This window comes from Aphelocoma coerulescens, chromosome 3, assembly GCF_041296385.1.
Source record: "Aphelocoma coerulescens isolate FSJ_1873_10779 chromosome 3, UR_Acoe_1.0, whole genome shotgun sequence".
NCBI lineage: Eukaryota > Metazoa > Chordata > Aves > Passeriformes > Corvidae > Aphelocoma > Aphelocoma coerulescens.
Genome location: NC_091016.1, coordinates 119,481,834 through 119,498,319, shown reverse-complemented (window position 1 = coordinate 119,498,319; position 16,486 = coordinate 119,481,834).

The window sequence follows — 16,486 nt, the reverse complement described above, 5'->3', positions numbered from 1 at the left end:
CAAGAACAGATTTTTTAATCTACTAACAAAAATTGTTAACAATTGGCAGTATTTCTAAACAGCCATTTTTAGTCCTGATACCTGGATTTCTGAGCATTTTCCTAATTTAAACACTAGTAGTATCTCACCTTAGAATCTGCCTTTGCTGCTGAAGCAATGAGTGCTGACCTTGCTGTACAGACAGCTGGATTGTTTACACTGGAACTGGCTTCAAAAGACCACTCACATAGTGAAACTTCACTTCTAATGAAGTGGTTTCAAAATCCAAAGTTGGTGCAATGCAGTGGCATGTGCAGATACCGAGTTAAACTTTATAATGAAAGAAGCAGCTCTGCTTTCACAGTTATTAGATGAGCTTTTCAGAGAGGTATCATTCTGCAACACTTGCAGTTCAAGCTGAAATAAAGTGCTGTAATTACTGCCATGGACAATTTGTCGGAATAAAATATTTTCAGCTGTGCTGTTGAGCTTTTGAGAATACGATAATAAATCTGGAATCCCAGAGTCATTAAATTAAAATACACCAAACAACCACAGGGAAATTACATGAGAAAATTGCCTTCAGAAAAACATATATTAGTGGTTTGTGAGCTACATTTTCATTCTTAGGAATTATATTTCTAATAGAGTTAAATTTACAAAGACACCAATAGACTTTTAGTGATACTGACTCAAAATGACTGAAATGTGATTGTTATCTCAAAGCTTAGGTGTATTAATTGTACAGAAATATATTTCTACTACTGATGGTGTGTCCTATTAAGAAATAATTTCAAGTGTAATTTTTTGTGTATATGTGCTGTATTTATTGTTTCAGTTTGTTGGCAGTAGGATTGTAATCACATATAATGTCCTGATACTGGTCTATGCTTAATATTGTAGAACAAGAAATCACTGGCACGTATTAGATAGATTTCTGTTCTGTTTAGGGGATCAGACTCCTTCCTGCTGAAAATATGTGCACATCTGCTTGGAAGTCCATGGTCTACATCTCTTTCCAGTTTCTTATGCATAAAAAGGATCTTGTGTTTCCTTTGCCTTGCTCATCTCCCACCAGAACAGCCTCAGCTGCCTGGTTGGAGTTGCATCTGGTTAACAACCCCCACACCAGGGAGTCTGGGTCCATAGGGAAAAGGGAAAGGGGGCAGAAGGGTGGGCTTCTTTCTCAGTTAAAGATGAGATTAACCAGGAGCAACCCCACCAAAATCAGGGTACTGCTCTGAGACTGCGACAGAAGTAAAAGGAGAAAATGTCTTTTCAGTTTTGTGAGACCCAAGAAATTCCAGATGTACTGACGACTGTCTGGGAGCTGGTTCTCTAACTCTGATGTAAACACTCAGACCTTGAGCTAAGAGGGTCCTTTTTGCTGAGGAGACTTACTGACTGCACTAAAGATTTAACTTGGCTGGTAGCACAAAGGTGAGGAAGGCTGAAGGCCACTTTGCTCCTGGCTTTGAGTGATTTCAGCTTCCTCCTGTTCTGTGTCATTATAGCCCTTAAAAGATGCACTTGACCTTCCCAATGACCCATTGGAGTACACAGCTGAAGTGTCAGTCATAGCATGTTGGTGTTACAAGCAACATTCAAAGCTGTAAGAAACTAATACAAAACTTCCTAAAATATTTATTACTGAATTTTTTCATCATGTTGGAGCTCAAATCATAATGGAGGATCTAAGTATGGTGATTAATGAACCTCAGAGGTCAGACCAGTAGGAGAGTACATTAACTACTGATTTTGTAACTCACAGTATAAAATTCAATTGTTTGTGTCCATCAATGTTTCCAACACGTTGTGTGTCAGTGCAATGTCCTGGAACTGCAATCACCAATGTAAGAGAAAATTCATGGAGCGAGCCTGTAAATAACTGTGTAAGTTCTCAAGTGGCGTTGCTGAGTTAATATGTTGTTAATATACAATACTGTGTTATGAAGCAGTAAAGAACCTTACTTACTGACTGCACTTAACATCAGGGGACACTTTACTGTCACTGTGTTGGAACAACAGTGGTGATTATCATTTTTCTCTGCCGTTTTCAGTCCCCTAAACACCCCGCCAGATAGATGACATCACAGGCAGACTTCATTTTCTGCACTTTGTTATCTGAATGTGCTTTCAAATAAAGCAAGAGAATGGATCAATGCTGTTACCTGTGGTTTTGTCTTGGGTTTTGATCACAAAATTGTATGTTTTCACATCAAGGCTGCTTTTGGTGACATTTAACTGCAATCCATAACCTGCACGTGTCTGCAGTAAAATGCTTTGTTCTGAGTGAGGGTAGGTTTACATTGGATATTAAGAAGAAATTCTTCCCTCTGAGGGTGGTGAGGCCTTGGCACAGATTTTCCAGAGAAGCTGTGGTTGCCCCATCCCTGGAAGTGTTCAAGGCCAGGTTGGATGGGGCTCGGAGCAACCTGGGATAGTGGAAGGTTGTTCCTGGCCCATGGTAGGGCGTGAAACTGGATGATCTTTAAGGCCCCTTCCAACCCAAGCCCTTCTGTGATTCTATGACTTGAGTGGCTGCAAAAAGTGTGCGAGGACCATTTCAGTCTAATGAGAAATAAGCAAAGCCTACACTTGAGAAGATATTTGAGGATACTCTGAATAAAATGACTCTAAATAAAGAAATAATACTGTCTCCACCTATTTTCTCCCTGACCCCAAAAGACAATTGACACCTCTGGTTAAGGGATCCTACAAATCAAGATCTGGGAGTTGCCATGGTTTGGGCATCCTGACCCAGTGCAGTGGAGTGTTACCTGGAAAGGCTTTCAACATGCTCTTGCCTGAGAGGACATCAAAGTGAGATAGTCTCCTTCTTACTAGTAGCTTTGTCCTGTTCTTTGAGGCATCTGAGGAAAATTGGAAACTGGGGAGAGGGATTTGTCTTCTTTTCTCTGTTCATGTGACTACAGGTACACAGTGGAAAACCCTGCCAGGCAGTGCTGGCATCAGGTACAGAGATACAGGCAGGTGGAGGCTTTTCCTCCCAGACTCATCCTCTCCCCCTTATCCTTACCTGTCTGTAAATCTGACCAGCCAAGGTTCAGAAACCGCAGATTTCCTCAGTGCAAAACTGAGTGCTGGATGCTATTGACTGGATTTGGCAGTGTTTCAATCCCATTTTACTCTGCCCACACAGTGAGCTCAGATACAGCAAAAACTTAGTAGGGGGAACTAGGATTGAGCTGGGAAACGGTGCCAGGCTGCTGCCAGGAGTTCTGGCACACCACATCTGCATCGGTCATGCACAGCTCCAATGCACTGTCCCAGGAAATGTTAGAAGAGGGAAAGAACTGGTTAAGGGCAGCAAAACCTTTTTAAAAAGTGTGGAACAGATTCTGTACAATGTCAGGTTAAATGGACTCATCTTGGAAGAGGGGGAATCTGATGGGATATAGTAGGGGCCACAAGTAGCCAGGAAAAGATGAAAGGATCATATTTACAGGTTTTTTTCATGAAGCAGGAGTTGGAAGGCACCAAATAAAATGTGCCAGTGTAAAACATCAGGCACGAGGCAAAGGGAAGGACAGGCTTTGTCCTGACAGCACATCATTAAGTGGTGAGGAGCATTCATCCAGCAGTGGAATTTGGGCCACTGGCTGACTGTGCAGAGGCGCTTCGCGATCACACAAAGGCAAAGGAACAAAGTGACTTTTCTGTAGGAGCCACAGGAGTTCTTCCTGGCAGGGTCTTGTCCCACAGAGGTGACATAAAGAGTTTCATCTGAAAGAGTGTAAAAGGATTCTCAAACAGACTGGTTTTAATGACCCCAGGGAGGGATGGTCCTGCCCACATCCTATGGGTCCAGAAAAACAGAGCACTTTGATTTCATTGAGGCAGGTTGAGATCGAATGACAGGCACTGAAGAAGGCGTTTTGTCTTTCTTTGAAGGTCGTGCTTATAAACGGCTTAAAAATAGTTCTCTGAGTGAATCAGGTGTTACTTCTATTAGCTTTCTTCAAAGCCAGAATAAAAGAGCAGATTTTTTTTCCTTTCTTTCATAGACATTACTCTGATATCCTGAAAAAGAAACAGGTTTTTTAAAATAAATTATGAGCAAATATTTATTTTTAGATCAGTAGAAAAACTATAAGATCAGAGGGAGCACCATAACAGATGTGCTCTCCTTGGAGATTTGGAGATTAGTGAGGAGCTTTCTGCTTATGGTAAGCTTTTTCTGGAGTTGAAGCTGAAAATAAAAGAAGAATTAAATGAGGATTTAATAAAAAGAAGTGGTTCTGGTGCATCTAACACCTACACATGGATGTTAAAACAACCACAGTTTGCAGTTAGAAATGAAACAGGGGTTTGAATCCCAATATGAATTACTGGTTTTACTGTTGTATTAAACTAAGACTTGTTCTTTATCCGATTTTGATTTTCAGATGTAAAATACTGTGAACCATGAGTACTTCTATGACATGGTGCTGGAGCAGCCCTAAGTCTCACTGAGTCAGTTTGGGCTACCCCTGAGATTTTACAAGCCTATCTTGGCTATAGCTGCAGTCCCTGAGGGTGCAGGGCTGTGGTTTGTGAGAATCTGGGTGGGCCAGAAACATGTTCATAAAATTGCTGTGCAACAAGAAAACAAATTTGTGTGAACCCACCTTTAGTTTTACTGCCATTTTTCCAGGTGTTCAGCATGTAGAAAGGATGGTAGTGTGGTGAAGGCAAGATTTCTCCTACAGACCTAATGTTTAAAGCAGATGGATATTCACCTTGTGGAAGGCAATTCCCTTTTAGGATGTTTCAGGGCAGTCAACAATAATTAAGTTTTGTGTTAGATTTTTTCCCCTCAATTTTTTCTCTTTAATTTTAACTGTCAAAAAGAACAAGAATTAAATTGGAAAATGGAATTACTCAATTGGACAAAATTTTAAGTGGGTTACTCACTGATCTTGTTCATCTGGATCATTATATTTTATATCTTGACTTCTCTAATTTTGATTTTGTGCTGATGGATAGGGACAACTTTTGATTCCAGCTATACTGGTTAAAAATAACATTTCAGAATTTTTTCCTTCTTAAAATATGACAGTCAGAAGGATAACTGTGGTGGACTTAAAGGCTGTACATATCCAGTGGGAATCAAATGTCAGACTTTAGTCTAAATACCTCACTTAAATAGCGAGTGTAATAAAGATGTTTTCCCCATTTTCTATTATGACTTTTGAAAGCTTTACTTGGGATCCGTCATGCTGAGTAGTGTAGGGTGCACACAGAACAAGGGGATGATGGAGGTCCAAGCATCCTTTCCCTCCCATTGGGAAAAGGGATTTTAATCAGGTACTACTGTATTTCAAAGAATCTGGGTCACATGCCTGTACCATTAGTTTCTCTATTTTTCTCCGGTCCAATCACTCCTTAACTGTTTAGACAAAGTGTGCTGCCCATCTGGAGAGAGTGAGAAGGAGAAGTTGAGGTGGATATCCATATCTTTCCATTAAATATTTTTGTGCAACAAGGGCTCTTGTCCAAGGAACTAGACTGTAACCTTGAAAGCTCTACCCCAAAAATCATACACAAACTTTTTTCATATGGATGTGAGGCTCAATTTCTACTTCTCTGAATGTTGTCTTTGCCAAATTCACTCTTAGGGACCAGTATCTTAAACTGTGAAATCAGTCTTTGCTGGAATTATTTCCTAGAATGGCTCTTCCTTACCACGGTGGAAGAAAAGTCTTTTAGCAAGACATTCATTCATTTAAATAGAGATGAATCTTGCAGTACTTAGAATTTCTCCTGGAATAACTGTGTGGGTTTTGAAATCCCTTAGTGGAGTGCCTGGAAAGGTGTTTAGGGTTTTGTATAAATCAATAGCCACGGGATGTAGTTTTGTGCCTATCTCAGGAACCCACATGAACTACTACTATATGAAGAAGAAAATCATCAGGAAAAAGAAAGAAGAACAAAGAGGGAAAAAAAAGAAGAAAATTATACTCTAGGTGAAAGCAGTTTGCTGCTCTGTCCACATGTACAGTAAGGTACATTTGGGGATAACAAAAAAAAAAAATTTAAAGTCTTGATGATTATTGAAAGGAAGTGGAATAAAGGCTAAAGACACCACAAATGACAGAGATAAAACTCCAGCTTTAAATAAAAGAGTTTAAAGTTTGATAGCTTTGAAGTTTTCTATTCCTCTTCCATTCTCATCCAATTCATAATCTTCCAGAGGTGAGAAATGCACACTGGATTTTACTCATGTGGAGTTTTGCATAGAAATTGATAGGAATTAGTGCTCTAATGAATCACAGTCATCTTTGAGCAGACAGTGAGCCATGTTTCATTGGAAAAGAGAGTGAGAAAATGATGATGCCCACTTCCATGGTGTGTTAAACAAGACTTGAAGCTTAAAAGAGCAAAATGAAATTGTTTATCCACTGGTCACACCAAGCTCTTCCTCATGATCTACAGTGGGGCACGAGTGCATGTGCAGGAGCTGCACACTCACTACCTGCCTCTTTCTTCTGATGCCCCACTGCTGGGGCACTGCACAAGCAGAGAAACCTGGATATGGTCTGGCTGAACTCTGCCAAGCAGAAATAGAAGCACACCAAGCTGGCTTAACATCTGTTTTATTCTTGCCTTGTGCATAGAGGGGTGGGACAGCTTCATGCCATTGCAAACCCTTCCAAGGTCACAGTAAATCTCAAAGACAGGCAAGCAAAAATATCTGCAGCACACTAATATTCTGGCTGTACTCCAACACCCCTAGTTTTTTTGTTGGCTGCCATTTTCTCTGTCTCCTCAGGGAACTGCCTTCATTCCAAAGGTTCCTCTCAGTTTCAGTGCCAGTTTGACTTGTCTATATAGCTAGGTTGGGCAATAGTCCATTGGCTATGTTGTTGAGTAACTGTGCAGATTCCTATCACTCATTTCTCTTCCATCTGTATAAAGAGATTGATTAAGATGAACAACCCTGCTGAGATGCTGCTGGGATTGATGCCAGGAAGGACTGCATGGCACAGAGGCATAGCATAGCATAATAAAAGTCATGTTGAGTATCAGAAACTTCACCCACTTTTGGTGGTAGAACCTGTTGCTTCCAGAGATTATGCTTCATGATTTGAAGGAACAGAAGGAAGAAATCAACCTGTGGTGCTATTTACAGAAAAGCTGTATCTCACCAAGGAACAACAACAAGAGAAAGGTTTGCACCTGAATGGCTGAATAGAAAGAGACATCATCAAGTAACAGTTTTGTTTCCACACAGGTGGGCATACAGGGACCTGTATTAAGCACTGCCACAGCCCTGCTGGGAATACATCTTCAGTCTGCCACATTTATTGCTGCTAACATCAGTGGCAGGGACGCTTTCAGGGAGGAATTAAGCTCTGCTGTTTGAAACATGGATGCACCATTCTGTGGAAATACAGTGGACATGTAACTGTGCTTAAGCCCTTTGAAGAAAAAGGGTTTAGTGGGTAGCTGACAAATCACTCAGGTTTGGCATGGTGAGTGCTTTCACAGAGGATGCACTGAGATAAGAAGAGGAGCCATAAATTCTTGTAGTCAAACATGGCCTTCTCGGAAGGTTTTGCCTTGTTTTTCTCTAGCTCGACTTTAATTTTTCCCTTCTCTGGAAAATTCTCCAAGTTCTCATTTGTCACAATATTTCATTCATTTTCTTATTCCCTCATCAGACATGAGCCAGGATAATGTTTTCATTACATTATAGTCTCATTTTTGAAATGTTGCTGTCAACCTGTTTTTTGTAAATAGCTTATATGCTTTACTTAAATATTACAAGCCTGTTAATGTCAGTAAGTAGCATTTTTCTGGCTTAGGTAAATGCTGAAATATATACCAATGGGAAAAAAATGTTTCAGACAAATAAAAAGTGACAGGAGATATCTTATGAAGTGCTGTTTATTAGAATTTCAGTCTTGAAGACTTACGGGAAGAAAAAAATAAAAAGAAGATGCAGTTCATCTTCAAAGAAATTGGTTTATTCTATTTGTTTACCTCCCTGTAGAGTTCCTTTACTTATTAGAGGACGGCAACTGGATACAAAGAAAGTTGTGGGGCAGGTAGGGAAGGACAGGGTGTTTATCTGTTTTCAAATACCAAATGAGCCTTGTGCTCCTGCAAGGTCAGGTTCAGCTCAAGTCAGGAATGGTGTGACACCTCTGATAGATTTGTATTAATAAAAGAAGGATACTTGGCAAAGCAGTGTTTCTGCAAGAGAAAAATCTAGACTCCCAAGCCTATGAAAGTACTTAAGAATGGAAAGTTATTGTCCAGAGAAAAATCCCTTTGCTAGTCACAACTGAATTTCCTTTCTCCTCTGCTGTTAACAGGGACCATGTGTACACCAGCAGTGAAGGAATCGTAATTAAACTTTGATGAATATCATAGTGAAGACTGTGTTCATTCAAGCACTGATATTAAAAGTACTGCCAACTTGGTGGGATCAAAGCTGAGTTGGAATACCCACATTCAATGCGCATGTGTCCTTTGGGATGCTTGCTAGAAGAGTAATAACCAGATTAAGTGACACCAATTCGCAGTAGATGTTTTCAGGGTCTCCATGAACATGCCATTTCTTCTTGTGGAGGTTTTGCTGCAATATCTGCAAAGTCAGAACAAGTCTCCTATACTTTTGGGGCTTCCAGAGTTGAACTGATACTGATAGAGGAGGCCATGGACACATGTCCTGGGCAAACTAACCCTCTTCAGCCAGTCTGAGCTGCCTCCTTGCTTTGGACTGGGGAGACACCAACTCACACCAGCAGGTTAAACAATGGTAGCTGGCTCTTAACTGTAGGACAAGGTGGCAACAATCACCTTTTTCCAGGAGCAGCTGAGTAGGAGCATTTTTCCTCCATCCCAGAAAAGAAGTCACTGTGTCAGATTATGGAGTCTGGCAGGTGTTTCAGAGGAGACTGTGTTTGCAGTGTACAAACAGAGAGCATAAATAATAAGTATAATAAATAATAAAAACTAGGATAATCTGTTTTAAGCACAACTCTTGACTAAGGGTTGAAACAAATTATGGTGGGAAGGGGTGGGTTCCCCATTCCTTGATGTCTTTAGTTCAAACCTGGAATTTTTATATCAGGAAAACAGTTTTTTCTACAGAGCGTCAAGAAGGGAAATAATGGCTTTAAATACTTTTTGTTAGGAGTAGTAATGAGAAAGCCTTCAAGGTTTCAGAAACTGGGGATTATGATTAGGAGCAGAAGAGGTTTGCTGCTTTCTCCTCTAACTCAGTATCTCAGGAAAATTCAAAAAAGAAAACCAGGAAATTTGTAAGGTGGGAAAAGCCTCTTAGAAACAGCAACAATAAAGCTAATGAAACAAGTAGAACAATGTAATTATCTGGAAAATAGAAATGCATATGGATCAGGCCAGCTGAATGGAATATAGCCTAGCATGCAGCAGGGATGAGATAAAGACATTCCTGAGGCCATGCACATTATTTTAGACAGACAGAGAATCAAAGAATTTACCACAAAGCTTAAGAAAAGACAAGGGAACAGCATTTTTCTAGGAGTGAGTGTGATGTTGCTTCTGTCTGTAGCAAATGCAACAAAACTAAGAGGGAAAAACCAAGACCAAGATCTTGGATGCCATTTTTCCAGATGTGTAATACCTGGTTCCTCAAACAGAAATGTTGATGAATGGAGACTCTTCAAAATGTTGGGGTATTTTTTTTTTCAATTTTTTTCTGCTACTGAGTTTAATAAATCATCATTATTCATCACTGCTTCTTTTGTGCAAAATCCTTTAAATTAACCTGTTGGTGTGACTATTCAATAGGCAGCTTATCCATACAGACTTCAGCTCCACTTTAATGATGCAGCAATGGCAAATATGCAGTTTGTATAGAATGTTAAATTGCTGAAAATGCTTATTTTCAGTAACTCACATTCTTAAACGTTCCAAGTTTTCTGTCTTAAGCTGAATCCTGGAAAGCAGCAACTGCTCAGACCTTCAGGTGTGATGTTGTAGCTGGCACAGCTGTTGGACTGCCTTGCATCACAGGATAAACAGGCAATTTGGGGGAAACAGGTTTGCCATGTCTGAGATAAAAATAGGTAATAACTGGAATATGGCAATGCTGGCTTGGATGGAATGAAAATTCAGGATTGAATACAAAAAATCTCTTTGGTTTTGGTGGATTTTTCAAAGACAATTTGTACAATCTTGTAAAATCAGCCCAAGTTCTGATGCCAGGCACTGATTGCATTGTCAAAGGAATGTGAAGGGTTTTCATCTGTAACCCCAAATTCCAGACAATATGTACTTTTCAACCTACATATTTAGCATTAGAAAAGAAGACAGCCACTGAGTGAATTACTCTTTTAATTAGGACTTAGAAAGAACAACTGAAAAGAAAAAGGAAAGAAAATAAAAGAATTTTTTCGAGTCGCTGAACATTACTTTGTTTCCTTTTCCTTTGTGTCAGTTGTATTCCCTTTAGAAATTCCCAATGGGCATGTGATTTGAAGACACACACTCTGCCTCTTGGCTGTAAACTAATACATGGGATATACCCAGACTGACCCAGTGATGGGATAAAAGGAAATTTTCCGTTCCATTACCCTTTATCCTGGCTCTTTAAAAGGCAGCACTGTTGACAACGTGCCAAATGTAGCACATAATGAACCTTATGAATCACAGTCATTGTTCCTTGGTGGTAGAGGCACAGTACAGGGGTTATTGTATATATTAACTAGTTCAGTGATTCAGGTCTTAATTAGGAAGGAAAAGACTTGAATGGTCACTTGGATGTGTGTCTTCTCATGTACATATGGAAGAATTTACTGATCCTTCAAGCATTAAAGATGAGGTACACATGGTAGTCCAGCTGTGGGAGATCCAGCTGTGGGAGATCCAGCTCTCCCCTGGGAAAGCCAGTGAGAATTTAACATTGATCTCAATAAGAGCAAAGAGGAAGAGGAAGAGGAACACAGGAGAAGAACTTTACCATGGCCATCTGTACTCAGCACTGGTGAGGCAGCAGCTCGAGTACTGTGGCCAGTCCTTGGCATCCCACTTCAAGAAAGACAGGGGCTGGAGTGAACCCAGGGAAGGCATCATGGATCTGGGGAAGAGTCTGGAGCACAAGTATTCAGATTTTGTGTTTTAATACTTTATTTTAATATTGTAGACCTGCTCAGATTGTGCCAGTTGACTTCTGCAACAGAAAATGGTCCCTAACACTATTTAATCCTTGTACAGATGTAGCTTTTCTGCTCAAAATTTTGGGCACTGGGTGTCAGAAGACTTTTTTCCTTCCATGTCTTCTGTGGCTATTCACAATGCTTATACATGGGACTATATAAATATATAAAGTATAAATCTGCATCAACAAACCTTTGTGTGGAACAGGAAGGGATTTTTACATTGTTAGGCAAGGCTTTTTCTATTTTTATTTCCTACTGAAAACTTTGATCACAATTAAAAGGAAAAAGAAAAAACCACAAAGGCTTTCATAAGTGTTGCTTTCTATTTTAGGAAAAATTAAAAAGAATGAAAAATCCAGAATCTCACACTATCATCTTCTTAAATATTCAATATGTGTGACCAACTTAATTTAGAAAAAGTCATGAAAACTCTACTGTGTTTCTGACATTCCACTTTTAATTGGATCAAGGTCAGCTAATTGGTATCAAAAGCTACGGTATGTCCAACAAATAATATCTCAATGATAGCAAACATAGAATAATTCCGAGTTACAAAAAAATCTTTCTTATACTCTGTTTTGATGTTGTACACAAAGTGCTTTTCAGGACTTGAGTGTTCTGAGATCTCTTGCAGTTGATCTGTTGACATACAGGCCATGTGGTAAGGGAAGGAGAGCTCCAAATCCCTTCCAGAGAAGTCCTCTCCTTCATGGCACTAGAGCTGATTAGAGAAATCCAATAAAGTGTCAGTGTAGGTCAGGCACATGCTATATGTGTGTAGCTATTTCTTTATTTTCAACTGAGTCAGCTTGGGAGACCACAGTATCACACAGAACCATAGAATCTTTTAAGCTGGAAAAGACCTTCAAGATTAAGTCCTGCCTTTGACTGACATTATCTTGACAACTTAGTGACACATCGAGTCATTTCTTGAACACCTCCAGGGATGGTGAATCCACCACTTCCTTGGGCAGTCCATTTCAATCTTAAACAACTCTTTACATCAAGAACTTCTTCCTGATGTCCATCCTGACACTCCCCTGGCACAGCTTGAGGCCAGGTCCTCTCATTCTGTCCCCTGTTTCTTGGGACAAAAGACCAGCCCCAACCTGGGTTCAACTGCCTTTCACGGAGCTGTAGAGAGCAATCAGGTGGAAGTCAGGTAGTCCAAACCTCAAATAGGGTTGTCTTCAAGGCCATTTGGGTTTCACAGGGCAGCTCCATGTTCAACTGAGCTTGAGTGTTTCCAAATATGGCAATTCCATGACTTCCCTGATCAACTTGTTTCCATGTTTGACTACCCTTATGGTGAAACCATTTTTGTCTTTTTTCTCATCAAAATTTCCTTTGTAATGTTTCATGCCCACTGCCACTTGTCCTCTCATTTTACTTCTCTGGAAAAAGTCTAGCTTTATCTGTATTAAGTAGCCCAAATTAGATTATGGAAATCTCCTGTGAGGACCTGACATTTCTTTTTAATAATCTGAAAAACCCCCACTCCCGCAGCTTCTCTGTGGATATCATGTGCATCTCCACCTTCCTGAACATCTCAGGGACGTTCAGCTGGAATCTCCCCAGTTTGGCAATGTCCTTGTTGAACTGGGAGGGGAGGTATGTAATTCCATACTACACCACAAAATTTGGACCAAATGCATCACATTTTTATTCCTGAGTCCACTTTATACCCATCACAGTGTGCAGCCATAGAACTCTTATGGTGCAAATGGTTCAGGCAATGGGCTCTGCTACTACAAAGAGAAAAACATGAAAATATTTTTCTGTCAGAATTTGGGCCACTGCAGAATGTCAGCAAGTTTAATCCCAGGTTATGAAAGGTATGCATACTTTTTTCAGGTGAACAGAAAACTTGTGAAATTTACCTTGGGTGTGATTTTTATGGAAAACCATAAGTAAATAAATAAAACAATAGGTAAACCAAAATGGTAAAACTATAAAACAATAGGTAAATGGGTAAAAATTACTCTGGTTTATCAACTGTGTAGCTCTACATATTGAGGCAGAAAGAAAATTATGTGTTAGTGAAAAAAAAAAAAAAGCTATAACAACAATCTGGAAAGAAGGTTCATCTTCAGAGATAAAAAGTATGTAATAAAAGGAAAAAAATGGCACCTAGATAACAATAGAAGCAAAGAAATGAAGATGTTAAGATAATTCCTTCTTTTTCTTAATGTGGAGCCATTTTGAAGGTGGAATCATGGGTAGCATACTCTCAGGGAGAAGTGGTGTTTTCCATCCTAAGTTATTCTTTTTGTAAACACTTAACATAAAATATTGTTGGTTGATTTACCAGTCACCTTCACACTTCACTACTTGAGAACATTTTGTTTGTACTTAACAAAGGCAAAGAGCTCTCTGCTGTTTGGGCTGCCTGCTTTAAATGTAAATATGAAGACATATGTTTGCTTTTGGTTTTGACCTTTCTTGGTGGCTTCTGCAGCTGATGAATCTGAAATGACAAGAGGCTCTCTCCCCAGCTGATATTTCTGCTAAAACTATGGCTAATTGTAAAACATGAAGGAAAACAGAGGAGCTGGCTGTAAAATTGCTGTACTCAATAACTTCAGTATGGGCCATTGACGTCAAAACAGGATGATCAATTCCTGGAACAAAGATTTAAAGACCCACTAGAGAAGAATCTCAGTTTTTAAGAGAGCAGAAATCTATTTCTTACTAACTCAGGACTGTTCTATATATACCAGAAGGAGAGTGCATATCTTGATTAGAAATTCATATTTATACATAATGCATAGCAGAAAAATGTGGATTTTAGGGTCCTTTGGAGATCCCAGAGAATTTAGTCATCACAGCAAAGCTGTGCTGAGCAATCTCATTGAACAGTTTTTTGTTTGGAACCCTTATTACTGAAGGCACCGTGATTTGGTGTGCTGAAAACAAATGCTCTGTATCAATTTTCCCTACATTTACTAATGCTGGCACTAATAAATGCAGACCACAGAGCACTGTATGAGGAGAAGATCCCATTTTTGAAGAACATACATTTCCATCAGTGTCTCGGCTGGCAGGGGAGTCTGGGCAGTGGCTGTGTCCCTCTGCTTGTCCCCTTGGCCTCGTGTCCAAGGCAGATTACAGATGCAGGATTGCAACCACTGCAAAATCCTTCCTCACAATGATGCAAAGTGACTGACTTATGAAACTTCAAATGATTCAAATATGACTCTCTTTGGGTACCTTCCCCCATCGTTACACTGATGGGAACCAGTTCACTTGACTTAGGGAACAACTTAGGGAGTTCATCACACCAAACTTTGTGTGGGGAAATCATCTCCTTTCAGACTCCTGTCTGGGTGTTTATGGAGCTGCACCAGAGGTTAACTTTGCATCAGCCATGGCACAGCTGCCTGAGGAGAGAATTCATGCCACCTTTGAGAACTTCTCTTCCCCACAGACAGAAGTCTGCTGGTTACAGTCACTGTGTGGATCCCAATAAAAATTCTCACCTTTATTCACAAATAATTGAAGAAAATTGGTGGGCTCTGCAAAAGAGTGATCTGTTTGGGGTGAAAGCCAAGACAACATCAAACAGGCAACATAGGAAGTACCAAAGCTTAAGTACTATGAAAAATGGCTGAAATAATGCTGATTTTGTAACATTATCTCACATTGGCTGCTGTAATTATCATGTAGGTATTAATTTGGAAAGGATGTCAGAAAACTGATCTTCAGCATTGCAGCTGTTATAAACTGTGGCCCAGAAAACGTGCTGTGACCACTGCTTGGTCATGCTTTTACAGAGATAAAGGATAGTAGGTGTTCCAAAGTGGGGTTAATGGACTGTGTCTGCAAAGAGCTGCCTTTCACATGAGGCTGATCCTGTGGTTTCAAAAATGAAGTAAACCGGAGTAGATAGAGGAAGGAAAAGTGAAACAGAAAATAGAAAATGGGATTAACCTTTCTCTGAAAGGCCAAAAATGCCAGTGTGTCCAAGACTCCTAAAATAAACAGGTCCTTCTGAAAAATATATTTCTGTCTCAAGAGTCCCAGGAGTGAATTTTCTCTCCTTGTGAAAGGGAAGAAAAGAATAGGAATTGGAGGGGTTATTTTGATTAACAGGATCCCACTGGAAGGCTGAGTTTCTGACATGGGTTGTCAGTGACTGATTTTGGGGTAGCAAAAGAGAAGTCTACATCACAAGGACAACGAGATTGTCAATGAAATCAAATTGTGGCAAATTTCACACCCTGGAATAGAATATTTCTTTTCAGATGATTTATGGTCTGTGGAATTCCTGCTCTCAGCAGTACTATGTGGACCATAGTGACCTTCAAAGACGGAGTGAATTATTGCAAGGATAGCAAGAATGGCAAGAGAAATTCTAATAAATAAGAACAAAAAAGCCCTTTGCCTTTGTTAGGGGTTTTGAACCTTGTCTTCCAGACATTTAATTTGCACCTTGTGGGCATTCACTTTTTCTTGATGGCATTGACAAGTCCCTGCCACAGAAAGAAGCTTATGTGGCATGTCTGTGTTTTCAGTAGGACTTGATAAGGAATTTCACCTCACTCATGGAAATCCTGAGCGTGGATTCATCCCATCTCTTATAGAGCAAAATTTTAAGCACAAACCTTGTCTCTGGTTTCCCTGGGCAGTCAGTGGAGGGAGATAAGGACAGGATAATCTGCCATGCACCAATGTAACAGTGATATAATCCCCTGGCACAGCTCTGCTGCTTTCAGAACATCAGGCACATGCATCAAAAAATGGGTAGGCTAAATTTGAATTTAATGCCAGGTTAATCATTTAGAGAGATGGGCCTGTTCTCTGTTTTATCCACATGCACTGACAACCACTTTCAGTGCAGGGCAGTGGGAATGGATGTGCACAGAGCAAGGAAATGCATTGTCACAGCACTTTGCCAATGCAGCCCAACGATTTTATTTTACATGACTGTACCCCAATGACAGAAAATACATGCACACTTATTTTCTTTATTTGATAAATCTTTAATTAGAAAACCAGTCTTTTCTTTACTATAAAATTTCACAGGCTGATAAATCTTGGTATGTTATAGAGAGAATATTTTTTCATGAACCTAATATAAAAGTTAAAATAAATAAAAGCATTCATCAGATTATCTCTTCCCCCTCCCACTATGTTCCCAATTACAAAAAAACTTATAGTCATCAATTTGTATTTAAAAACAATAAATGTATATTGCAGCCTTTTATGACTTGAAGGGATGATATTAATATTTGATGATTTATTAATCATTTTCTGTGACTTAATGGCAGGAGTGGAAACACAGCAAGCTTAGATCTTAACCCATACATGGAATTTTAATGTTCTAAACTCAGCAAAACAACAGCCTGCAG